At 44.3% G+C, this 26,525-nt stretch overlaps 1 long non-coding RNA gene across 2 annotated transcripts in view; it reads right to left on the bottom strand.

The window, feature by feature from the left end:
* Positions 1 to 26,525, bottom strand: part of LOC145514710 (uncharacterized) — a 603,149-nt gene that overhangs the window by 412,459 nt on the left and 164,165 nt on the right. For both annotated transcript variants that reach the window (XR_014060310.1, XR_014060309.1), the window contains exon 4: positions 7,643 to 7,716. This is a non-coding gene — a long non-coding RNA (uncharacterized LOC145514710). The remainder of the gene's footprint in view (positions 1 to 7,642; positions 7,717 to 26,525) is intronic.

The raw sequence follows: 26,525 nt of genomic DNA, 5'->3' as shown, positions 1-26,525 counted from the left end.
TTCTTAGGATCTGCTTTTAGGAAGAACCAAGCTAAGACAATGGGGCAACTGGCCCAGTAGTAAAAAAGCCCCCAGTGGCCTGAGGTGTCCTAATGGGCTTTCCTCTTAAGTATCAGTATCAAAGGACAGTCAATTCTAGGGATGTGGAAAGAAAGGTGGTGAGCCTCTGGGAGAAGAAATTAAATAGCCTCCAGAGAAGGTGCCTTGCCAATGCAACCCTGTCAATTAAGTCTGAATGCCCCAAAGGTTGCCAAGAGAATTTGCACTCAAGAACTGAGTATTAGTCGGCTAGGGCCACCATAACAAAGTACTGCAGACAGGGCAGCTCAAACAACAGAAAAGTATTTCCCCACAGTTCTGGAGGCTAGAAATATGAAATCAACTGGTTGTTGGTAGAGATGGATTCTTCTGAAACCTCTCTGTTTGGCTTGAAGATGGCCATTTTCTTCCTGTGTCTTCATATGGCCTTCCTTCTTCGTGTGTTTGTGTCCTAATCTCCTCTTCTTTTAAGGACAGCAGTCCCATCAGATTTTGTTTGTTTGTTCAGTCGCTCAGTCACATCTGACTCTTTGGGACCCATGGACTGCAGCACGCCAGGCTTCCCTGTCCTTCACTATCTCCAGGAGTTTGCTCAAACTCATGTCCACTGAGTCGGTGATACCATCCAACCATCTCATCTTCTGTCACCCCCTTCTCCTCCTGCCCTCAATCTTTCTAGAATCAGGGTATTTTCCAATGAGTTGGCTTTTCTCATCAAGAGGCCAAAGTATCAACCTATTGGATTAGGGTCCATCCATATGACCCTGTTTTACCTTAACCCCCTCTTTAAAGGCCCTATCTCCAAACACTGTCATGGTCTCCTAGGGGTTAGGACTTCGACTCATGGCTGGTGTATGGGAGGGGATACAATTCAGCTCCTAACCGGCCCCAAGAGATGCCCACTTCCCAGCTGAACAAAGGACTCTGAATCCACCATCTGTGAGGTTCCTGGATGTGGCAGCTCTTGGTTAGAGCACAAAGCATAATAAGGCCTGAAATGAGCCTGTCAGAAATGAGGAGGTGGCAGGATGGGAGGCTATGAAGTCTAAGGCAGTGCAACTATTTGACCCACCAGTGGGTCTGGTCCTATTTCTATGGAAATGAGCTCATTATGGCTGAATCTTTTTCCAGCTCCTGGTTGATTCATGAAGTGGTTCTGAATGTTGATAATCACTTCATGAATCACTGACAAACATGAGGGCCAAATACCTGCCACTTGAATTGCCTTCTCTCCTGATGAGCATTCCTGTCATGATATAGGGTGTCCCCCCAGCAGCAAACAGGTGTGCAGATGAGAAGTTCATGTGTCAGAGTCTCGTGCTTCAGTCATTCCACCCCAGTCATTTTGTCAGGCATTGCTAGATTGCTAGTGTTAGTCATTCAGTCATGTCCAACTCTTTGTGACCCATTGGACTGTAGCCTGCCAGGCTCCTCCATCCATGGGGATTCTCCAGGCAAGAATACTGGAGTGGGTTGCCGGTTCTTTCTTCAGGGGATCTTCCTGAACCAGAGATTGAATCTTGGTCTCCTGCACTGCAGGCAGATTCTTTACCATCTGAGCCCCCAGGAAAGCCCTTGTCAGGCACTGACTCTCCACAAACATTTAATGATCATTAATGAGTTAATGCTGCAAGTCACTTTGAAGTTCTCATGACAAGGAGCATGAAAGGATCAGCCATCAAGTTCTGCAACACTGTTTCCAGGGGAAGTAAGATGGTGTCGCTCAGAAGGTGTCATGGCGTCCATGTTCCTGCTCAAAGGAGAATCTGCTTCAGCCCAGACTGACTTGGCCACTGCCTCAAACAAACTGAGAATACCTGTCTCTTAGGCAGACCACAGTCCTCAAAAAAACAAAAACTGAGGGATCAGACTGGACAAGACAGCCTCACTCCTTCACTTTATTCCCCTCCTCACCTCACCCACCCCACCATATTGCATTTAGCTACTGGAGAGGATATTGGGGTGACACAGAAGACGCAGCCTCCAAACATAAAATCTTCTTGACTATGTGGGTCAAAAGACCTGCAGCTCAGAAGCAGAGGAAGATAGACTCTCCTCCCAGATACCTGCCAGCTCGCTTCCTCACTTCACTCTCCTCACCCCACCTGCCCGGCCACCTCTCAGAAGAGCTTCCATAGTTACCTCTGCTGCCCTTTTCTGATAAGACTGTTCTCCACAGTGCTTATCACCACCCACAGCCTTCTAGATCCATCTGCTGTCTTCTCTTCTGTCTCCCCCACCAGCAACTAAGCTCCACACAGCAGGGATCTCCGTCTGTTCTGTTCTCTGCTGCAGCCCCTCAACCTAAAACAGTACTCAGGACGCATAGCATGAGCTGAATAAATATTTGCAGGACAAGTGACAAGAACTGTGTTGAACATAAAGAAGAGAACCTGTAGAACTTGACAGAAGAGGAATGGGGACTGCCCTAGCAGTCCAGTGGTTAAGACTCTATGCTTCCACTGCAGGGGCCATGGGTTCGATTCCTGGACGAGGAACTAAGATTCCGCAGGCTGCACAGTACAGTCAAAATAAAGAATGAAGAGGAATGTTGTCTGAGTGACTGCTTCTCTCTCTACCCCAGGTGCACATTTATGGTTTCTTGAATCCATGAGGAGCAGGAAGGAGTTCTCTATACCCAAGTTTATACCCAGTTCTCACACCCATGTGGGCTCAGGCACCCTCAACGTATTATGTCAAATCTGCACTAAGTCTGAGGAGAAGAGCTCCCTCAGATGCTGTGACAGAGCCAGGTGTGGGCAGATCCCAGATGACTCCTGGAGCCCAGTCCCTCCTGGGTCTCTCTTCTTTACGAGGCTTATTTGTGTTTGGTTGTGCGGCAGGACAAGCACTACCTGCCATTCAAAATCTAATAACGGTTTTGCTGAAACTATCTACTTCCTCTTCACTGGAAATGGAACTAAGGCTCAGAGGGGGAAGGTAGTTAACCCACAGTCAACTCGCAGTCACACAGAGCTTGTAGTAGAGTCAGGACAGAAACAAAAGCCTTTTAATCCCCATGGTAGGGTATATGTTTCCACACCAAGCTGACTACCCATATTTTTGAGTAGAAGAGACTAACTCTGAGGAAGGAAATAACTGACCATCCCAACTGCTTTTATGTAGACTTGAAGAAACCAGGTGGGTGAGCTCAAGGATTTCTGAGGCCCTTGGCTGCCTGGAAACCCCATATATTTGGTTTTTAAAAAAAAAAAAGGTACCGTGACAGACATCTCAACTGAGTCCCTGTGGACTCAGGTAAATGGTAAATTCCTTGTAAGATGTTGTTGTTTAGTCACTCAGTCATGTCCGACTCTTTGTGACCCCATGGACAGCAGCACAGCAGGCTCCTCTGTCCCTATTGTAAGACGGGCAACAGGAAGTCAGAAAGTCACATGAAAAGGAACTATGAGAGGAGGGCCAGACCTCCAATACTATTTAGGCTATTTTTAACCACATCCTGCCACTCTGATCATCAACTACAGATGTGAGAGGGAAAAGCCTTGAGGGGGAAAAGCCTTAAGTGTCATTTTGCCCAAATGCCCATTTTCCAGATGAGGAGACCGAGGTTGAAAGGACCAGGTGAGTGTCAGAGTCTGGAACTGAGGTCTAGGCTTCTTTTCCCCACTGCCATCCTCCCTGGGGGAGAAAGCAGGGCCTCCGGACCACAATTTTGGGGCTGTTGAGGACACTGCCCAATGTCCAAGGGCCTTGGAGTCCAGCCTCATGCCAGCTGGGTGACCTCAAATGAGTCATTTCACTACCTGGACCCACAGTCTCTTCGACTTCTTAGTGTCTTGGAAATGTCCAAATATGACCAGCTCAGTGAACTGCCCAGCACAGAATAGGCACTCTATGTCTGTGTCCTTTTTTTTTTTTTTCCTGTTTTTTTCTTTCCACCTTTTATCCCATTGGGTAGTGAGATCTTCATTCCTTTACAGTAACTATTTCTGTTCATGTTAAAATGGGAACAAGGAAGTGTCTGTAAAGCCAGGTGGGGTGGAGGGGGCACCGGGCAGGTTTGAACTGGGCCTTGAACGATGAGTGGACATTTTCCAGGTAGACAAGCAAGGGCGGGAATTCCGGGGTAACAGGGTCACTTATACAAAAGCATATAGATCCGAGAACAGAAAACCCTCTCGGGAACCTGAAGGGGAGGAAGCCTGGGGCGGGGTGTGCCATGACAGAGATGAGAAAATGAAGGTCCCTGTGAAACAGCCCTGGGAGGCCTGGAAGGTCACACTCAAGAGGTTCTGTGGAAGTGAGGGGGAAGGATTTGACGTGTTTCAGCGGAGAAATGGTGAATTCCTTTGAAAGGTCACTCACTCTGGGAAGCAGCTAGAAAGATGGAGGGTTGGAAAGAGAGAAGGAGGTGAGGCAACCACGGAAGAGATTTTGGCCAAAGTCAGGCTGGCACACAGAGGGTCTAAGGCTTCGAGGGCTGGATGGGCCAGGGTGGAGAGTGAGTAGCTGAGACAGATGGATGGCGCCCCCTGCAGGCTTCCTGTCCCTGCTGTTCACCCTTCAGTGTGACCTCAGAGGTGATGTCTTGAGCAGAGGGCGGTACCCCACTTCCCAAGCCCACAGAAGATGCCCCACATGTGCCCTCCTTCCTCATCACCCACTCCCCTCATGCTTCCCAGTACCTGGCAGCCAGCCTTCTCTAGCTGTGTTTTCTCTTCTTTTCCTATAACATAGAGAGCATCTCTTCTTTGTTATTTCAAAGTATCGTCCAACAGAGCCTTGACTAGCATCACTCATCCTCCCACCAGCCTCCCAAGCTCCCCCACCATCAGTCCAGAAACCACAGAACAAACACTCTTTACACACAGCCTCCTCATCAGCCCAGCTCTTATCTCTGGCTGGCTTTCAGCTTAAAATAAGTTTCTAAAAACGCTCCTTTGAAACAGCCTCCTTCATTGCAATAATATCCAGGTTGTCTTCTCAGCCATTGTCTCTTTAGACCAGGGACTGCATCTGATTAAATCACGTGGTACGTGTATTGCCAAGACCTCCCAGCCTGCATCAGCCTTTGCTGGGAACTATCTTATCTGTAATCAGTTTACTGGGTTATGGACCCAAATTTCCTCTGCAAAACATCAGACTGAGAGGCTTTGCCCACCCTCTCCTAGGAAGGCAGTCATGCTTTCAATAAACCTGAGATTCCATTTCCTAGAACTTCAAAGTCCAACAGAGCCTTGGTTCTATTTCAACATTCACCGTCTCAGGGCAAAGCTAATCTTAAGTTTTATTTCAACACATTATAAGATGACCTAGGTGTTTAGCAAGATGGAAAAGATTTACAGTCATTTCAACAAACAATGACTGTAAACCTACTATGTTCCAGCAGTTTAAGGGGAGTATAGATTGACTTCCTGTGGCTCACATCTGGGCGGGGTGGGGGGCTGGGAAAAAGATTGAAAAATAAGTTGTTTACCATTTGATGTGATAAGTGCAATACCATGAGTTTGTAAAAGGTATTCAGATGAATGGGTGACTACTGTACTGGGTTTTTGTTAAAAAAAAGAACCACAAAGATAGATATTTTTTTATTTTAAAAAATACAGTAAAAACCCAACACTAGTGAAGTTATAGTAAGATTTATGTTATAAGAGAGCAATGTGAAAATACACTCAAAGAATCAGAATAATGAACATAACATCCCACCTGCCCACTCCCCACTAATCACTCCCCTAGGAATTTATCCTAACTTATAAGTGAAAAAAAAACAGAGATACTTAAGGAAGTTCAATATATTATTTTCTAATAGAAATGGTCCAGGTGATTGGGATACATCAACTCGAGAATATTATGTAATTATTTAAAATAACTATGGAGATTAATAATTAAAACTCTATTTGGGGTCTAATCGCAAGCAAAAGATCGATCGCACAATGCTACCTTCAACAACCGCCTACAGACTACAGTCAGTCAATGTCCTCACCCTATGTCCTTCTATTGGGTTATGCTTTGAACACCAGTAGTATAAAGAGTCCTTTTCTCCATGCTCTTGTACAACTCTCAGAATAACCTGGTGATGTTGATATCATGGTACCATCTTATAGACAAAGTAAAAAGGCTCACAGAGTTTAATGACATTCACACATCTAAATCAAGGAGCTCGAACCCAGGTCTCCTAACTTCAAATCCAGGGCTCTTCCCTGACTTCTATCAGCTAATTCAGTAAGATGACTAGGAAGAACCACTCATGTTATGGGTGGGCAGTGAGATATGGCCATCTGCCTGCTGCTGGAAAAGGCCATGAAGAAGGCCACACTGCTTCACAAGAACACCTAGATGTCTTTGTCCCAAGACATCTGAGGCGGTCAGTGGGGACGGAGAGGGTGCCTTTTCCAGCCAGACTGTAGCTCCTAAAGGTGAGATTGCTGATAGGAGAAATATGCAACCAACATGCATCAATTTATGCAACTATATACTGGGGCTAGACACTGGGAGGCGGGGACAGAGGGACAGAAGTAACCACCTTTACTGCCCTGCTGCTGGGTAACCACCAAAAGCAGGCATTTAAGAATGTGTTCATTCCTTCATCCACTGATAGAAAGTTAGACTGTTTCTACATCTCAGCTATTGTGAACAATACTGCAATTAACTTAGGAGTGCAACCGTATCTATGAGATCCTGATTTTTTTTTAATTTAGAGAATACTTTATTAGTTTCTGTAATCAAACCCATAGATAAGACCTTATATATTGAATACAGTACGTTACCCCTGTACAAATGGAAAAAATTATGTTTAACGTTTCTAGACCAATATGGCTGTTAATTTCTGTACAATGCCAACCCAACATGGTACAACTGGGATACTTTTTCCAAAGTTGACAGCACAGCTAAAGTTTCCATAAATTCAAATTACATATATATGTATGTATATACACATAGATTTATTTATTTATATAAAAAGACCAATAGCAGTATGTTATGCATCAATAGCAGCAACAGCTTTTCCAAGTTCTGCAGTCATCTGAACAAAATTATAGAGACATCCAGCATACTCCATTAAAAAAAAAAAAAAAGGTAAAAAACAAAACCTCAGAAAACAGCACAGAAGTGGGCTTGCTGGATCATATAGAGTTCTATTTTTAATTTTTTGAAGAACCTCCATACTGTTTTTCATAGCAGCTGCACCATTTTACATTCCCAACAACCAGTGTTCCAATTTCTAAATGAACACAATGGAATACTATTCAGCCTTCAAAAATGAGGAGATCCTACCATATGAGACAATATGAACAAAACTTGAGGTTGTGCTAAGTGAAGTAAGTCAGCCACAGAAGGACAAATACTGTACAATTCCACTTATATGAGGCATCTAAAGTAGTCAAACCAGAGAAGCAGAGAGTAGATTCGAAGTTTCCAGAGGCTGGGGAGACGGAAATGGGGAGTTGCCATTCAACAGGTATAAGGCTTCAGTTAAGCAAGACAAATAAGTTCTAGAGATTTGCCATACAACATTGTGCCTGTAGTTAACAATACTGTATTGTACCCTTAGTACTAGTAGATCTAATGTTGTGTTCTTACCCCACACAAAAAAACAAGAGTATGTATATCTGAGTTAGGTAGATACCTAGACACCTAAGCTTACCTCTGTTTCTCCTTTCACTTGCTGTGGTGACCTCAGGCAAGTCAATCAACCTCTCTATGTCTCTGTCTCCTCATCTGTAAAGTAAGGAAAGTAACAGTATTGATACTTGCCTCATAGAATTACCATGAAGTTCAATGTTTTTCTGATACTTATGAACTGAATTCCTAGAATATACTAGGTAGACATCATCTTAAGTGCTGTATAGACACTTCCAATTTATCCTCAAGGCTCCCCATAAGGAAGAAACTATGATTTCCATTTTACAGGTGAGGGGACTTAGGCTTTGGGAATTTAAAGTTATTTACAGCAGCACGTGCATAAAGGACCAGTGATCGGCATTGATGGTTAAGCCCTGCCAAAGTATGGAGAAGGAAGAGATCCTGCTGGCAGTGTATCCCTGGAAGGCTTCCTGGAGGAGATGGCATGGCATCTGAGCTTTAAATGTAAACCAGTGTTGTCTGAGTTCCTAAGCACAGTGTTCAGAGGACAGATGGAAGTTCAAGAATAAAGAAATTGAATGCAAAGGCCTTTCTGTCCTGGGCCTCGAATGCCTGGCCAAGGTGTCTGATGATCTTCCTTGGCAGTGGTGAGTCAGAAAGGCTGTGGGGTAGGAACAGAAACAGTGTGTAAGGATGACTACTCATTCACCTGGTCAACACAGGTACCTCAGGAACCCACATGTGCCAGGTTACAGCCCTGACCATCCCCACCATCCCCTCCTTTCAACAGGCTCTGAGTGAGGCTGAGGCAGAAACCCATGAGACACAGTCCCGCCAGTCAGTCAAGGATGCCCTGCTATAACCCAGTGCTTCTTAGACTTTCATGTGCATCCGAATCTCACCTGGAAGTTTATTACAAACAGATTCTGATTCAGTAAGTCTGGGGCAGGGGCCTGAGAATCTGAATCTCTAACAAGCTCCTAGGTGATACTGATCCCTGGACCAGGCTTGGAGTAATAGGAGTCTACAATATGTTTGTTCCTTTTCTAGTTTCATAATTGTGATCCCAACAAGTAACACAATGTGTGGGCCAGAGTGAGTGCTTCGTGAAACATGAACTGAATTGAAAAATCTTAATCACCTTCACTCATGTTATTAACTGAGTTTGACTAAAGAGCCCCCCCCTACCAACACACACACACACACACACACACACACACACACACACACACACACACACACACACACACACACACACACACACACATCAAGGGTCATTTCATCTTCCCTGGTACATCATCCTACAATTAAGTAGTAGAACCCAGCATGCCTTTCCCAGTCTCTCACACTGTCTTTATGAAACTGACTTCAAACTCTGAGGCTCTTTTTTGTTACACAAATTATGTGTTTCTTGAAAAAAAAAACAGGGGTGAAATAAGCAAAAAAAAAAAAAAAAAGAAACTACAATCTAATCTAATATACATCCTTTCTGATTGTGTGTGTGCGTGTGCTACAGAATGGAACATTCATTTCATTGCTGCGATTCATGGGGTTGCAAGAGTCAGACACGACTGAGCAACTGAACTGAACTGAACTGATGAAGGATAATTTCGCCTGTAAAAAACATTATTTTAATGGCTGCATAACATTTCATTATTTTAAATTTTCATAGAGCACACATTTCACTGACATAAAATATAGTGACTTTAAAAAAAATAATAAAGCAAGGTCCACACTGAATGACCAAATGAAGAATGTACAGACAAAATGTTGCAATGCCGGTGATTTGCTTGCAAATTGTGCAGGGAGTGGGGAAGCAGGAGACAGCAGAGTCAGACCAGGATGAGTCATATGTGGGTCACTGTTGAAGTGGCCTGCAGTATAGGACTCTCTCGCTTTGGCCTGTGTTGGTAACTTTCCATAATAAAAGTTTAAAAATAAAAGAAAGGTCCAAATGAGGTCTAGGAAGAAGAATTTGAGACAGGGATAGAGATGCAAAGTGTTGGAAGTTAGATTTTTTAGCCCCCAAGAAAGAACAATGTTTCATTTAGGACCATTTAGTCTGTCCCCTCACAATTCCAAGACCCTGGAGCTATTGAAGTGAGCTGGAATAATCCGCCTTTATTACTTCCTGTCCTGTCTGAATGGATTTGCATTTTAAGTGCATGTTTGATGTCATGTCTAAATTGGAACTAATTGAGACGTGCAGGAATGTGGAAGCATGCCCTGGCCGTGGTGGGGACAACACAGGGTTTGCCCATTTAGTGCTCTGCGGATAGATGGGGTTTCTGAGGAGCAAGGGGCCCAGCCCTGCCCTGTCTCTAGCTTCCGTGAACATTAGCCAGCGCAGTTCACTTCTTTGAGCCTCCACTTCCTTATCTCTAAAGGGAAAGGATTTGAACTACAGGAAATGTGCAACCTCTCTGCTCAAAAGTAACCAGGTTCCACCCTGGGAACACCTTCACCACTCTGCATTGCAATATGCCAATCAGCCAAATTTGGTAATTGGACAAAGTGAATGGGAACAATTTAATAAACTTTGATAACACTGCACAAAGTAATTGTTCAATTATTTCAAATGGTTCAGTTCGGAAACTCCAAGGGGGTGGTGAGCAGGTTTCAGGGGAGCCTTTGAAATTACCTTTGCTTGTTAATCACCTCATCCAATAGAAGCCACAGAAGAATGAAGACTGTTGGGAGGGAGGGAGGGTATTTTTGTTTTTAATCCTGCTGAACTGTACTTTCATCTGAACATTTTTAAGTGGTGCTTTGGTCTCCCTCATCTGGATGTTTTCTGAGTCTTGTTATCAGGATTTTAATTAACACCAGGTAGAGATGGGGGAGCAGGATGACACGCTATTACTTCTGTTTGATTTAAAGTCAACGCTGGAGACTCTCCTTCAAGGAGCTGTTGAAAGTGTCTTATCTCGTGCATTCCAAGGATGGCTGTTTCATGTAAATGTCATTTCTGCTGTCCAAAATGTTACAACACATGCCAGCACAATAGAACTACTGTCTTGTTCTAAGAGACACGAGGGAGCCAGCAAGCTTTTGATCAAAGGCACGATTCGAACATCAAAGTAACACCTCTTCTGTTAAATTCAGGAATCAAGACTCAGAATAAAGGGACGGAGACACTGGCTTTAGTGACAGCCTAGCCTCCTGTGCTGGAAAATGCCTGAATCTCCAAAGTTTGATCCATTTGCAGACAACTGGCCGGAAAGGGGCTCTTGGTGGTTCCGGTACATTTATTGCACCCTGTATCTTCGTGCTTGTATTCAGATTGGATATGTTCACCTGCTTCTGTGTAGGCTTCATCCTGGGACTAGAAAACTGGAGCGGCTATGACCCTCCCCACACAAAGGCAGAGACTAAGAGCCTTTGGGGTAGGATGGAGCTCGACTCAAATCCATGCTGTGCCACTGGCCAGTTATATGACCTTATTTAACTTACCTGGCACTCCAGACCACCATGGCTATATACAGATGGTCCCCAACTTACGTGGTTCCACATAAGATTTTTTTGACTTTACAATGGCATGAAAGCAATATGCAATCAGTGGAAACTGTACTCAGAATTTTGAATTTTCATCTTTTCTTGGGCTAGATATATGTAGTGTGATACTCTCTAGAGATGGTGGGCCATGGCGGCGAGCCCCCAGCCCCCAGTCAGCCATGCAATCATGAGAGAAAACAACCACACTTATAACAATTCTGCCCTCAGATAGCCATTCTGTTTTTCACTTCCAGTACAGTATTCAATAAATTACATGAGATTTTCAACACTTTATTATACAATAGGCTTTGTGTTTGATGATTTTGCCCCACTGCAGGCTAGTGTAAGTGCTGTGAGTACATCTGAGGTAAGATAGGCTAGGCTAAGCTATGACATTTGGTAGATTAGGTGTATTCAATGCATTTTCAACTTACAATATTCTTAGCTTATGATGGGGAGTTTATCAGGATGTAACCCCACATATGTCTATATAAACATATATATATATGTGTGTGTGTATATATATATATGTATGTACATAAATGTCAAAAACATTATGTTGCAAGAAAGAAACCAAATACTAAAAAGTATACACTGTATTTATCCATTTATATGAAGTCCTAGCACTTAAGGTCATAAGCTATGGTCTTAGAAGCCAGCATAATGACCACCTCAGCAGGGCCCATGGGGCATGAGAGAACTTGCTGTTGGATGGAAATGCTCCATCTTGATTAGAGTGGTGGTAACATGAATGTGTACATGTGAAAAAGTCACCAAAACATACTCTAGGAAATGTATACCTCAATTAAAAAGGTTGCATCAAAACACCATCATATCTGATGCACAGGATTGTTGTCAAGATAAAATGAAGACAGTCCGTGGAAAGTGCCTATCCTCGTGGCAGGGCTGAGTAAGTACAGTGAAGGACGGCTATTATGATTGTTTATGTTGTACTCATCATTACTGTTATCCTTTAGTGGAGTTACATCTGACCCAGAAATTGGGGTCTTTAGTTCAGCACGTAAGGCAAAAAATTCTGTTAAAACTATCCCCAGAGAATCATTTAAATTGTCCATGAACTACAGTTTGCCTCATTTGGTACATACAGCCCTGCTCAGTAAAGGATGTTCCTCAGTATAATGGATTCAGTAATGGGCATCAGGTAATAAAGAGGGCTGGATGTAAGAAGCGCACCTCTGTAGAAAGTGAGATCACAGCCAGGGGCTCAACCTGAAAGAGGCTCACAGGTACCAGACCAACAGCAGATTAGACTCAGGGTCATGACTCATTTCTGCCTGGACAGGGGCTCACTGAGAATGGCAGGCATAAACACTAGACCAGGCAAACTGCTAATTCCTTCCCCTCTCCCTCCCTCCCTACCCCACCCCCTCCCTCCTTCCCTCATCTCTATCCTTGTCTTGATCTATTTTTCTTTCTCTCTCTCATTGAATTTGCATTAGTTAACAAAGCACAAGATGCCACTCCACTGTCCTGTATGTCTCCATCCCCAGTGCTGAAATACTGAAAGCTCTGTCTGGTCTGGCTCAGAGGATTCTGACCACTTCCCAGAAGGAAAGAGATAAGAGGTTAACATCATATCCATACTGTATAATATTTTACTTGAAAGTAGAAGAGCCACGGCAGTACTATTTGGTAAATCCAATGAGTTCATATTTCAGGTTGTCTTTCTCAGTGAATCATTTTGCAAGCTTCACAAAATCTCGGGTACCTCTGCGCAACTTAGATGCCAAGATCTGGGAGACCATGCTGACAGTTGCACCTCAGATTCTAGTGCTCACCATGGACAGATTCTGGAAACAGTTGCCTGCCCCTACGCCCTCGAGCACTGCCCTACACCACCCAGCCCGCAAGGAACCACAGAAAAGGTGTGTTTTTTCCAGAGGAATCTGACTTCAGAGTACAGACCATCAGGGGCTGCCCTGTGATTAGCAACCAAGGAGGGGGCAGGGCCCATAGCTGGAGGAGTTTTGATGCTATAACACGGGTGGACTCCAGCCCTTCTCTTAACACAGGACCTAACATTCCATTAGCAGACTTGGAGAGCCCCAGCGGAGGCCTGGACAGGTGTTAGATTGCCTTTCGTCACCCACAGGTATGTGAGGTGTGCCTCAGGAGCACCTGTCACGTCTCCCAAAGCAGGAGGCTCTGCCAGGGATTCACTCTGAGCACAGGGATCTGAAGACTATATCCCTTCTGACTCATAAATGACCTGGATCAAGGACTCAGCTTTCTAAGCATGACAGGATGGTAAAAATAGCCTCTGACAACGTCTCCATGTGAGATAGAAGATACCACGCTGAGTTCCGAAGCTGGAAGAGTGAATGTCATCCCTTTTCTTATCCAATGGCCACTTATCACAGACGAGAACCTGCCCAGGCTGGCAGTGGGGCTGTGAGAGAGCTGGAGAGCAACAATGATTAGAAAGAGAATCTGAAATAAATCACACCTACTCCCTAGGTATTTAAGCTTGAGGTGAAGAGATGGAACATGTGAACATGAAAAAGTAAAGTTGAAGGACATCCAATTATTTTTCACAAACCTATGCTAGGTGTCCATCATGGGCCAGGCACTGTGGCCTCTCTGCTGGATCAGAATCAGTCTGACATGGTGACCCCCGCAGTGAGTCACAACCCAACAATGGAGCTGGGTGATTAAACAAGTCATTATGCAGAGTGACAGGGAGTGAGAGAGATGTACGGAGAGCCTGTCCAAACAGAGACGTGAGAGATGATTTATATACACTAGGGTGTGTCCGGAAAACATCTGAATTCTGGTGTGCTGAGTACATAGCAGGACTTAGCCAAGGAAGCAAAGTGAGAAAGGGCATCCCAGGCATATGGAACAGCATGAACAATGGCAGGGGGCAGGCCAGCCATGAAGTGCCATGGGGGAAAGGCTGGAAAAGGTCACAAGGACCTACCTGATGCCCAGGTTTAGAACTAGACCTTGGCCCCAGCAGGGGAGGAGGAATGAGAGGAGGAAAGGGAGGATGAATGATGAAATCAGTGTTGATTCTCTATCGAAGATCTCTCAGCACCTGCTCCCCAGGAACTTCAAGAAAAGTATTAAACTCTTTCCCGCATCCCAGGAGGCTCTCTGCTTCCCTTCCTCCCTAAGTCACAAACTGAAGTCAAAAGACTCTTAATCACACGCCTTCTGATTTCCCTGTGTACTTTTCCAGCCAGAGAAAGTGTTCCTCATTGAAGGGCCCTCTTTGTTCTTAAAAGAATCAGGGCACTTTTCTTCCTCCACAATCTTAACAATTACAAACCTGAAAAGATGCAGTTTTTCAATGAGGGGATTAAAAAAGAAGTGGAAGATACACTTCTTGCCCTTAAAAGATGAACAGAGCAGGTTCTGTTTACTCCATTAGGGGAGATCGAAGCCTCTGCTGCTGCTGCTGCTGCTGCTAAGTCGCTTCAGTCGTGTCCGACTCTGTGCGACCCCATGGACTGCAGCCCACCAGGCTCCTCCGTCCATGGGATTTTCCAGGCAAGAGTACTGGAGTAGGGTGCCATTGCCTTCTCCGGAGGGAAGCCTCTGGATTTCACCAAATAAGGGACAGAGCAAATCCAGTTTTCCCCCATCTTCCTCAGGCCCCTTACTCAAGCTCAAGTCTAATTTTCAAAGCCATCCATCTTTAACCCAACAGCATCAGTTACTGAAAGTAGTTTCCCTTTCTCCTTACCTCATCTGATGATGTTTGCTACTCATCATACAAAATGAAACGTCAATTACATGGCCTCCCCCCCATTAATCAGAGGAAGCTGAGTTGGCCAGAATGTGTCTTGTCTTCTTCCCAAAAGGTCTTTAGTTTGGGTTCAAACGAAGCAGAAGCAAAGCCTGAGGCAAAGAATCAGGCTTAAGAGGTTTCATCAATATCATGCAATAAACACAGAAATGGGAGCTAAGAGCAGGTAGGTGACTCTACCAAGGTCTTAACCAATATGATGGTTAATATTCATAACTAAAAACCTCATTTGGGTGGGATCCTATCACATACATGTGTGTGTGTTAAGTCGCTTCAGTAGTGTCTGACTTTTTGCAATCTATGAACTATAGCTCACTAGGCTCCTCTGTCCATGGAATTCTCCTGATAAGAATACTGGAGTGGGTTGCCAGGCCCTCATCATCACACATATAAGTCACCATAAACGGTCCCTATAGTCTTCTGTATTCTCTTCCCAAGTCATAAATGTGCAGAGAGAAATTAGAGCTTCTCAATGACTTCTCCAGAGAAGGCAATGGCACCCCACTCCAGTACTCTTGCCTGGAAAATCCCATGGACGGAAGAGCCTGGTAGGCTGCAGTCCATGGGGTCGCGAAGAGTTGGACACGACTGAGCGACTTCACTTCCACTTTTCCCTTTCATGCACTGGAGAAGGAAATGGCAACTCACTCCAGTATTCTTGCCTGGAGAATCCCAGGGACAGCGGAGCCTGGTGGGCTGCCATCTATGGGGTCGCACAGAGTCGGACACGACTGAAGTGACTTAGCAGCAGCAGCAGCAGCAATGACTTCTCCTAAGGCCAAACCTTCTAGGAGTCACTCTCCTCCCTACAGCCCTGCCTTCTGTTGTGAGTAGGAGCTATTATCTTCCCAGCCCTACATCTCTGCCATAATGATTGGTCCAGGACTTGGACATGTGACCCTAATCTGACCAATCAGACTCCTTCCCTCAGAAAACATTAACTGATACAGGAGAGAAGACCCCTTTTCCTCTCACTGGTGAAATTTTGAGATGTGAGTCTGGAAGCGGCAGGTGACCCTGCAGGTATGAAGGGAATTTACAAGTAAAGAACAGAGTTGAAGACATAAATGACATATAGAGGGATAGTCTTGGTGGCATCTGAAGATCCATTTCTCATTCCTGGGCTTCATGGACTTGTCCCAGTTTTCCATAGCCTGATTTCTCATCTTGTCCTTTAACACTATGAGGTATCCTAATAGCCTCCCAATAAAGACTATTTTTCACTTAAACTAGTTCAAGCGTGTCCATGGCATCCATGATTTGTGACCAAACCCCCTGATTTAATGTGACCATTGACTGATTTTAGTTTTAGCACATCCCATTAGAGTTCTCTAATTACCCACATTTCCCCAACCCACCACTAACAAATTATTTTGTTTCCTTATGGTTTGAAGTACATCAATCTCTAAAAACAAAACATAAAAATGAAATCAAGTTTCACTGTAGTACACTTAATGAAGCAACTCTTCTAAAGTCTAAAATGACATAAAATTAGTTCTGTCCCAGTACATTTGGGATATCTCAGAACCTCCATCATCCCGGTTGACCCACCCACTTGAGTGTAGTAAATCTCCAAAGGTTGATAAACATTGAATATTCTTCACTTATATTTATTGTCCATTCTAAAATTGATGTTTCCCATTGGACATTTAAACACGTATTGCTTTGTTAAGCATTTTCTCTGTTCAGAGGAGCACATCAGAAATTGATTCCCTGATAGTATGAGGTAGGAGATGAAACACACATTCAACTACAAGCATTTGGACCCCTCCTCTCCTTTTGCCTTTGTGGTTTGGACACTTCATTCCACAAACTGAAAGGTAAGGACTTTAAGACAGAAAACCAATTGGGATGCTGGAATCCAATCAACAACCATGTCCCAGGGCAAAGGGCCAGTCCAAAGTTGGGCCAGCCCAACATCCATCTCTCAGTAGCTTCCAAATGCTGCAGCCCACCCAGGTCAGAGTCAAGGAGGCTGGTTCTTTGTTCTCAAGGACTGTGAGGCTGACAGGTGAAAAAGTTTCACTGGGGCAGAGGAAATGAAATTGAATTCAACTTGGAGGTTATTTGTCTTCCCCGTGACCCATGGTGGTCTCAGTGACAGCACAAGTGCCAGTGGTCAAACTCACATCTGTGAGTCAATTACTGGGTACCTGCATTCAATGCAGGTTCTGATGCATTAGATTTAATATGGTTCAAACGTATTGAGCAGAAAGGAAAAAGAAGAGGGAACCAAACCCCTTTGGGGATTTTGTTTGAATCTACAAAAAGGCTGGATTGAAACCTGCAGAGTATTTATAAAGAAGCTGTAAAATCTTTTATTCATTTGAAAGGAGTTGGAAGAGAGACACAGGAATTGAGGCAGGAGAAACTAAGCTGCATTGGGGAGAGAAGAGGGGCAGTAAGAGGCAATGTTAGCCAAAAGTGAGCTCTTTCTCCTATTAGGAGGATGTTAACCCTTGCCACCACTGGTTCAGGGACAGATTTGGGTAAGATTCCCACCTCTACTACTCACTGGTTCTATAAAATGTCACTTCCACTCTATGAACTTCAGCGTCCTTACCTATAAATTGGAAATAAACCCCACACAAAGGGTCTTGTGAAGATCCAAATGAAATAATGGATGTGAAAGTCCTTTATAAGTTGTTGAGAGCTATGCAGATGCCATTTGCACTTGAAAAGTGAAAGTGTTAGTGACTCAGTTGTGTCCAACTTTTTGCCACCCCATGGACTGTAGCCCACTAGGCTCATCTGCCCATGGAATTCTCCAGGCAAGAGTACTGGAGTGGGTTGCCTTTCCCTTCTCCAGCAGATCTTCCCAACCCAGGAATTGAACCCAGGTCTCCCACATTGTAGGCAGATTCTTTACTATCTGAGCCACCAGAGAAGCCCAGTTATACATATGATTGGTATGATTTAAGTCATAGGATATACCACATACGGAATGGAAATCCTGACAAAGGACCACCTGGGACAAAATTCAGATGAGAACAGCCAAGACTGGAAAAGGTAAGGTCCAGACAAAAAGCAATTTCCATCAGGGTCATTTGTTAAAGTCTAGAAGCAGTTAATCCTGTGCCAAGTTGTGAGGCCCATTGATTCACAGGCTTGCCTTAGCTGAGTAAGACAGGTTATCAGCTGGTCACCTATGAATGGTTTCTCAGTTTTTACTTCAAGTTCCAATTATACTAGGAGATCTTGGTGGCAACAGCCAGTTGGAATTATCCAGGTAGCTGTGCCTAATAGTTCTGCGTCTTGTGCATACCCTAGCTAGTGCCACTGCCTCCTAATGATGTGTTTTTTAATTGCAGGTAAAATACAAATCAGATCATGGCAACCTCTCCAAAATTGTTTCTTAATCTTGGTTGCATATTAGAATCTTAATCTTGGTTACATATTAGAATCACCTGGAGATTTAAAAATACTAACACCTGAAGACCACCTCCAGAGAGTATGGTTTAATTTGTTTTGGTGCATCCTGGGCATTGGGATATTTAAAGTTTCCCCAGGTATTTCTACCATATGGCCAAGTCCAAGAACCATTATTCTAGAGCAGAGGTAAGCAAACTTTTCTGTAAAGGGCCAGATAGTAATTCTTTTAGGTTTTTCAGGTCTTATGGTCTCTGTCACAATTACTCAATTCTGCCCACATAGGGTGAACATGCCATAGACAACATATAAATAGATGGTTATGTCCGTGCTCCAACAAAACTTCACTCACAAAAATAAGCAGCAGGCCATAGTTTGCCAACCCCTTCTCTAGAGATTCCTTACTTAGAGTAAGGTCTGGGGATCAGCACCATGGACAGTACCCAGGAGCTTGTTAGACATGCAGAACCTCAGGAATCCACGAGATCCCCAGGTGATAACATATGCAGAGTCAAACTTGTAAGGCACTGCTCTGGAGGGTTCACTTTGTGAATCCATCCCTGCCAGCATCACAGCACTGAAGTGATGAGTGGAGACTCATCACTGTCAGCATTCCCCGTACCTGTCACCTCCATCCGCCTGGCTGTCTCCTAGCTGCCACATTTGTGTAGCATCTTCTCCTTGGTGACACAGACAATCTGAGTAGCTGTATACGTTTGATTATGGTGTTTCCAACGGGTCAACAGAGCCACACACCCAGTTTCTATTTTTCACAATAATATGCGGAGAGGATGGGGCTGTGGAGCCATATGAGGGGATATGCCCCTTCTTTCAGGAACTATCCATTCATTTAAACTTGTCAAATGTCATACAGCTTCTCAAACACCCCCTGCTTCTTTAAGCCTTGGTGCCTTATATATGGTGTTGTGCTTTCTGGGAAAATCTTGTGAGTCATCTTGCTACCAGACAAATGTATCCAACCAAAGAAAAGCAGACACGGGTGAGACCATCTGACCACTCCCATCCACACTAAATCACTTCTTCCCCATGCTAGCCCCATTCCTCAAATACACCTGTGCTCTAATCCTTAGCAGATTTGTGGTAATAATGAGCTCACCAGCCTGTCTCCCTAAATGATGCTGAGTCCCTCCTGACCAGACTCACATATCATTCCCTTCTGCACCCATGTGCCTCACATTGGGCTTTGGTATGATAAATGCTTCATGAATTAACATTGGCTTTAATGGTGGCACTAGTGGTAAAGAACCTGTCTGCTAGTGCAGGAGATGCAAGAGATGTAAGTTCAATCCCTGGATTGGAAAGATCCCCTGGAGGAGGAAATGGCAACCCACTCCAGTATTCTTGTCTGGGAAATCCCATGGACAGAGGAACCTGGTGGGCTACAGTCCATGGGGTCACCAAAGAGTTGGACACAACAGAGCATACACTATTATACTATGCTGCTGAGTCGCTTCAGTCGTGTCCGACTCTGTGCAACCCCATAGACAGCAGCCCACCAGGCTCCGCCGTCCCTGGGATTCTCCAGGCAAGAACACTGGAGTGGGTTGCCATTTATTATACTATACTGACCTAAAAGTGAGTTAACATTTCTGGTATGCTAAATAACTTAATCACCACAGAACACTTAGTGAGGAATATGGTTCATAAAAATGTTGCTCTCTAGAACAAACTTTGGGAAATGTTATCTCCTAGATAATAGCCCTGGTCCAGACCACACCCAAGCTTGTAACAGCCCCTGGAACTTGAATTATGGCCCTGGCCATTGCCCAGCAATAAGGAAGACATGTGAGAGGTGTTGGTAGGATGAATTTAGTTCCTACCAGCCTGAGCCATTTTTCCTGAAAGACAGTTGCAGGACTCTTCTGAGGGACACATTAGAATTCCCACCTGACAGAGGAGGAAACTGGCTTGATGTGTTAGGGTTTTGCCACTGACTTAGGAACACAGCCAGGGCCAGAATCCAAGCCCAGAATTGTGTCCAACACAGTAAGGCAGACTCCTTTCCAAGGAGTTTCTCAGGAGGTCACCATCTGTCACCATGTCCCTTTTCCCACCTGCCCCACCTAAACCAAAGCTGGGCAGGAGGGGAGTGTTTTTTCCACTCTAGATGCTAGTCCAACTTTCAGCTGAATCAAAAGTCACTCCAAAATGCTCATCTGTCTTATCCCTCAGTCTGTTTGGAGGTGACATTTTGACAAGGCTTCCACCCAAGATTCCTGCCATTTGGACCAAGCAGTACAGCCAAGGTAGTCTTGGCAGCACAAGGCCCTTACTCCTGATGCCCTGCCCAGTCCTCCCTCTGGTTTGATCTGGGCAACCCCACTCTACCAATGTGCCAACACCACCCCCCAACATTGGACAGTCCAGATTTGTGCACAAGCATGTGAGCACCTGGGTGCATCCCTGCCCATGTGGACAAAGGTGAGTCCTGAATAGTGGCCCCATCACATCCTATACTGCAACGGCTTGAGGAAAGAGAGAAGGGAGCCAGCCAGTGCTCTGTCTGCCTCTGGCATCACCTACCCTGGGTGTAGCCAAAAGTGAGCCCATGCTAAGCCATGAAGCAGCACTGAAAAAGCCCCCTGTCCTCTCCAGACTTCAGTTACCATGCCTCTCAAAGGAACACATTAGATGTGAAAGCAGTAACAGCTGCTACTGATTCCCACTTGCTGTGCATTCCATGCTTCATGTGCATTATCTCATTTGATCTCAACAATGAAGCCATACTCCAAAAGGAAGCCCTAAGCAGGTTTGGTTGGGGTTTCCCCAGAAGAGGATCATGAGACAAAATTGAAACTCATGTAGCTGATTGGAGAGGTGATCCTAGGAAATATCAGTAGGGAGGTGAGGAAGTAACATAAGAAAGGGCACAGGTGATAAATGGTGTACTATTAAACCAGCTACACAGTACTGACTGGGTGGATTCAACAGGGACATTCTATTGAGTAAGCCTTCTGCTCCTACCAACAACTCAACCCCAAGGGATAAGGGAGCTACAGAACTTTGTTATTGTTCTTTAGCTGCTCAGTCATGTCTGACTCTTTGTGACACCATGGACTGCAGCGCACCAGGCTTCCCTGTCCTTCACCATCTCCTGGAGCTTGCTCAAATTCACGCCCACTGAGTCAGTGTTGCCATCCAACCATCTCATCCTCTGTCGTCCCCTTCTCCTCCTGCCTTCAATCTTTCCCAGCATCAGGGTCCTTTCCAATGAGTCAGCTCTTCCCATCCGGTGGACAAAGTATTGGTGCTTCAGCTTCAGCATCAGTCCTTCCAATGAATATTCAGGGTTGATCTCCTTTAGGATGGACTGGTTTGATCTCCTTGCTGTCCAAGGGACTCTCAAGAGTCTTCTCCAACACCACAGTTCAAAAGCATCAACCTTCAACCAACAAAACTGCCACTATCTGGGATTTCCCTGGTGGTACACTGGTTAAGAATCCACCTTGCAATGCAGGGGATCCAGGTTCAATCCCTGCTTGGGGAACTAAGATCCCACATGCCTGCTGTGGAGCAACTAAGCCCATGAACCTCAACTACTGAAGTCCACGAATGCTCGATGGAGCCTGTGTGTCACAACTAGAGAGCCTGAGTGCCACAACTGCTGAAGTCTATGCACTCTGGAGGCCGTGCACCACAGCTAGAGAGTCTGCACACTATAATGAAAGATCCCATATGACACAACCAAGACCCAATGCAGCTAAGTATCTTTTTTAAAAAAGAAAGAAAAGAAATCACTGCCTAAAAAAAAAAAAAAAAAAAAGAGTTGCCACTATCCAATCGTGTTTGACCTACAGAAACGATTTCATATGGTTCAACAGTATGTTAAGAGTGTCTTTGGTTGAGAACTGTAGGCAGGGGAAGGGAAATGTTCATTTCATGGCATTTCCATCCTACCCTACACCACAGAGCAGCAGCTTCAGAAGTTCTGGGGGGACCCCTTGGACGTGGAGATACAGGTACTGCCTGTGGGATGAGAACACACTGAACTGTCTTGGTGAGCCCTGAGGGGGCCCTGACCATGCAGACTGCACTGACCAGGAGACTGGATCCAGTTGGGATTCAAATCAAGGGTGTCTGTTTCTAAGACTCTATCATTTCCCCAAATTACATAGCCCGATGCTAAGATTCTGGAAGTCTTCAACTACAAAATCTACAACTCAAAGATGCAAAGTATTAAACAGCAGGACAGGCTGAGTCAATTAGCCAAGGTTAGCTTATGATCTGTTTCCCAGGCACTTCTCCAGTATACAGGATGTTTCAGATTCTTCTCTGGGCTCAAAGGCCACATGGTGAGGAATACTACTCTGAGAAGATGGATTAATACTAACAAGTATAAGGAGATGGGCTTTCCAGGGGGTGCTAGTGGTAAAGAACCCACCTGCCAATGCAGAAGATGTGGGTTTGATCCCTGCATTGGGAAGATCCCCTGGAGGAGGGAATGGCAACCCACTCCAGAGAATCCTATGGACAGAGGAGCCTGGCAGGCTACAGTCCATAGGGTTGCAAAGAGTCAGACATGACTGAAATGACTTAGCACACATGCATGCATATAAGGAGATGGAGTCAGAGCAGTGCTAGAGCTGGTGCTGGAGCCAGACAAAGGCCACGCGGCTTTTGGAGGGAAGGAAACAAGCGACCACCTACGTGAAAGTGCATGGCCTGAGCTGGAAAGAGAGCAAGCTGGACCAGTGTCTGCATATCTCCCCCAAACAGTCATTCCAAGGGTACAACAAATGCGCTCTACTGTAGGATGAGTGATTTACAGGGCTGCTCAGGACCCCAATTCTTTAAATGTTGTCCATGAACTTGTGTTTCAAACTTTTAGGAATGAGTTATGACACACCACCCTGAAAATTCAATTACCTCAGCAAGACATTCGGCATAAATCAAAGATATCTACAGCGTGGAGACGCATCAGAGCTCATCCACAGAGGGGAAGCGACTCGCCCAAGGTCACACTACAAATGACGGGGTCAGCTGAGAGAGATTCGCAATGCATAATGTTTGCCCAAATTGGCATGGGCAGGGAAAAAGAACATTTGCCTTTTCAACTGATGGCTTCCAAAAGGCCCTGGCCAGGGAATTAGAGAACCTGACATGGACTCTGAGCTTCCCACAACAGCCTCAGTGTCTGATCAGTAACATGGGGATCATTGCGACTGTCCCAGAGAATTAAATGAGGTCATGTTGGAAGACATTAGGTTAAATGGCGTATAATCCTGCAAATGTAAGGGGTTATTCATTATCTTTATTACTTGTTATTAGGAGTTATTTTTTGTTGTGCCTGGAATGATGACAGCTAACTTGATTCCTGTTTTTAACACAGGTCTGCTCAACTTAATATTTAACAAATTTTTGTTATACTTCATCAAGTAGATTTGAAAAAGTAAAACACCATAGAGTGTAAAATCAAAAGTAAAAATGTCCCCATAGCAGCCCCGGTTGATATAAAATTTTGATAGACCCTTCCAGGAAATGATTTCTGCATATAACATTATGCATGTGTTTGTGTGTGTATATGTGTGTGTGTTTTCCACCTTGCTATTTTTTTTTAACATGTAACAGTACACCTTGGACAAGGTTACACAGAAGTATATAGAGATTCAAGTTGTTCTTTTTATAAGGAGGAAAGACTGTTCCATTAATGGATAAACCAGAAATGATTTAACCAGACCCCTGTTGCTGGTCATTTGTGGTTTTGTGGAGGATTCCAACAGAGCTGCCATGAGCACCCCATACACCTGAGAGTAATGTTCTCAGCCATGAAACTGCTGGTCAGATGCCACGTGCATTTAAAGTCTTGAAAGATGAAGTTAAACTGTAGTTCAGAGAGGTCACACTAGTAGGCCCTTCACACACTCTTCTCCCATTTTAACTGGATGTAGAAGTGTCCCTTTGCCAAAGCTCTAGTCAACCCTGGAAAAGAGAAAGCTTCTTAATATTTGCCAGTCTGAGAAGTGAAAAATGGCATCTTGTTACTATTTTGATCTGTATTCTCTTTTATTATGACCAACAGTGAGTGTCTTTTCATATGCTGATTGGCAATTACTGTGCAGTGTTGTTTTCTTTAGAAGAAGGGCTGTGTGTACATGTGTATGTGTGTCACAGAGAGAGAGAGGAGGCAGGAGTTACCTTATTAACTGCCTGTTTATATAGCCCTTGCCCATTTTTTAAACTTTTATTTTTCATATCACTTTATATAACCCTCTTATAAATTCAGAAAAGCAGCCTTAGGTGAAACGGTATAAACTTTCCTTTTCCTGATATATTGTTGCTTATTATCTCTACATCGCGTTTTTTGCCATGGATTTTTTTAATCTATAAAATAACCTCCTAACTGATTCTCCCAATTCTACATTTGCCACAACTGTGATCTTTTTAAAACTGAAGACAGATCACATTGCTTCTTTGTTTAAAAGCTGTTGTTTTCCATCATTCTTAGAATCAATTCCACAGTTTTGCCTTGAACTTCCTGGTGTAGATGCTGCCTATTCCTCCAGCCTCACTACATCCTCCCCTTCACTCCAAGAATATCTGGGCTCTTTTCCATGTCAGTTCTTTAGTCCCTGCTTCCTCTCCTTCTGGAATGTTCTTTCCTCCTCCCATTCTCCAAGGCCACAACTTAAATGTCACCTCTCTTGCAGACTCACATGATCCCCCAACAAAAGGCATGCCCTCCTCTTCAATTTTCTTTCTCAGCTTCTTCTCTGCTTTCCTAGTCACATTTATCACAACGTACAGATACTTAATTGCTTCTTTTTGCTTTCCCATCCAGAATACAAGCTCCATAAGGCCAGGACCTTCTCAGGTCTTGTGCACCACTGCACCTCAATGCCTCCATCAGTGCCTGAAACAATGTGGGTCCTCGCCACTGATTCATTTAATCTACTCAGCTTTATCATTCTCTTCCTATAAAGCTCTTCACTTTCCCCCGGCAGCTTGGAGAGGTACCTATCTCTCCCTTCATTTTCAGGCTTAAAATCATTCCTTGAGACTCATATTTATTCTGTTCCAGGCAGAACTTATATTTATTCTGTTCCAAGCAGGTGTTACAGGCACCGGGTTACTGACACAAACAGGACTAGGCAAGACAGCCGTCCACTAAGGGCTCCAATCCCAGTACAGGGATGATAGACCCAGCACAAAACGTGAATGGAGGAAAACGGGATTTTATAGGATGCCAAGAACTATGGAGGAAATAAAGCAGAAGAGTATGAAAGACGGTGGGGGTGGCCGGGTCTCATGACAAGGAGAACGCCTTGGAAAGAACTGAGGAAGAGCGTGCATGCTGGGTAACAGCTTCCGCTCAGGAAGGAGCTTGCGCAGCCCAGAGCACCTATAGAGGAGATCCGTGCATCCTCAAGAGTAGAAACCCGGGAAAGGAGGGCTCCCTGCAGGGCTTCCGCCATACAGCATGGGGGCGCTCTTCTAACGGAAACAGGCAGCCACTGCGGGTCTCCAAACCAGGGAGTGGCACCATCTCACTTCAGTGTTTTAAAAAATCACTTTTAGACTCATCTACAGAAAGAAACAAAGAACTGGAAACCTAGCTTTATAATTGTGTTTCTCAAACATGACTGGTCAGTTATCCCATTCATTAACGAATCCATCCTTCCCTCCCCAAGATTTAACTGGAAGTGCTTTTGGGTATTTAGTATATTTGAGGATGCGGGAGAGAGTGGTTTAATTCTGCTCATTTTCCTGAAACCAAACATTCTGATTACTGTACAACAACTTCATGATACATTATGAGATCTCCTGCTACCACCCTCTCTTTACTACTATTTTTTACAGAATTGTCCTATTTTTCCACATTTTTCCCCCAAGTGACTTTCCAATCCTTTTGTCAAATTTTGAAAGTAAAATCCTCTTCATGCCTTAATTGGGATTCACTGGGCTTATAGATTAACTTATTAATAAAGAGATTAAAGAGAACTTATATCTTTACAATATTGTGATTTTCTACTAATAAGCACAACCTATATCTATTTGTTCCCACAGTATTTCCAGGTTTTTATTCACAAGCTTAACAGCTATTGATTTAGTAAAATAACATATAACTTGCCTAGAAAAGCTCATTATAGAAATTTGGAAAACAGATACATAAAATATAAAAGAAAATACAGAGGCAAGTAAATAATCCCATATAATTGCATCACACATAGAGATCCATTGTTAACTGGCTCTTGTGTGTGGAGCGCAAGCGCAGGTGTGTTGGGAGGGGCAGGGGTGGCATTCTCATACAGCATATTGAGTTTTCCATTGTTTAAAAATGAAACTTCAC

The sequence above is a fragment of the Giraffa tippelskirchi genome, chromosome 7 (genome assembly GCF_054371585.1).
Source record: "Giraffa tippelskirchi isolate mGirTip1 chromosome 7, T2T-mGirTip1v1.2.pri, whole genome shotgun sequence".
Lineage (NCBI taxonomy): Eukaryota > Metazoa > Chordata > Mammalia > Artiodactyla > Giraffidae > Giraffa > Giraffa tippelskirchi.
This window is presented reverse-complemented; position numbering and strand designations above follow the sequence as displayed.